Genomic DNA, 1274 nt, shown 5'->3' with positions numbered 1-1274 from the left:
TTTTTGTACTTGTCTATATATTTTTATTCAAAAAAGTCCATGATTTTTTCTGGAGGGGATACAAGATTGTTTTTTTGTCAGCTCATAATTGCTACAATTCTTAGAATAACCATAAATTTGAAAGGTCCTGGCTCTCCCCACCCGAATTTCCTTTTGGCACCCACACATGATAGGTCATTTCTGAAAAGTGTCCTGAGTATAGAGTTTTTATCACAGAACTCCCTTATTGATGACATTACTTCTGATCGCTGAATTTACAACACTGATTTGAGAAATATTGACATACAGCAATATCTCATTGGTAAAAATCTTTTTAAAATTAATTACATGGCTATCTCAGAGGAAAGTTATTGAAAAGAACAGCCAATTTTGAGGAACTGCCAATCTTCAGACGTTAATGGGACAGTGGCCTGTCTTACCCTTTCCCACTTTTCATTGAGATTTGGAATGGCTGAGCTGCCCTAAGAGGGGTGGCACAATGTCTGGCACAGGCCTGGTGTCATGATTTTAGAGGACAACTTGAATTTAGCACATTCTCCAGAAGAATTTGCGTTCCACTTGAAAGGAACAGAAGAGGGACAGCGGGTATCTGCAAGCAGAGTGACGTCTCTTGGGGGTGGGGGTGGGCAGACTGCAATAATTCAGGAATCACTAATGGAAGGAGGGCTTTTGTAACATCCAATGAGATAACTTTAAAATAAAAGATGCCAATGTTATTAAACTAGGATAAAATACAATGTTATGACAATACTGTTTCTTTTTATAACACTACCTCCTACCTGTAGCATTACTCACGTGATTAGAGAAAGTTAGAGGAGGAGGTAAAAAACAAAACTCCAAAACTTGCTGACCAAGTGGCCATTCCATAGCAAGAACAGGATTTATTATGGCTCTTATTCTTGTTAGCAGCCATTCTACGGGTTTGCTGGGGTTGCCGTCCGTGCACAGAAGACCCGGTGAGTTGAAGAGCTGCCTGGGATGCGCCCCGCGCAGCCTCGGCTGTCCGCACACGGCGTGCTGCGCTTAAACCAGCTCTGCCCACTCTTTCTCTACGTCTCGGGGCCTGACCCAAGTCGTCCCCCTCCGATTCGTTATGGAGCAGGCCCGGCTCACCTCCACAGCCCCCTGAGCATGCGCCCAGTGTTGCCTCCCTGGGTTTGTTAACACCACTTCCATTCCTCCCCCTCCCCCTCTCCCATGTCACCCCAAAACTTTTGGTCCCGTTGTTTTCTCCTCCAGATTGTTTATCCAGTCTATCTTATCTAGATAGACCT

The sequence above is a fragment of the Echinops telfairi genome, unplaced genomic scaffold (assembly GCF_000313985.2).
Source record: "Echinops telfairi isolate 266 unplaced genomic scaffold, ASM31398v2 ScPeMD7_7462;HRSCAF=8500, whole genome shotgun sequence".
NCBI classification, from domain to species: Eukaryota; Metazoa; Chordata; class Mammalia; order Afrosoricida; family Tenrecidae; genus Echinops; species Echinops telfairi.
Note: the sequence above shows the minus strand (reverse complement) of the source record.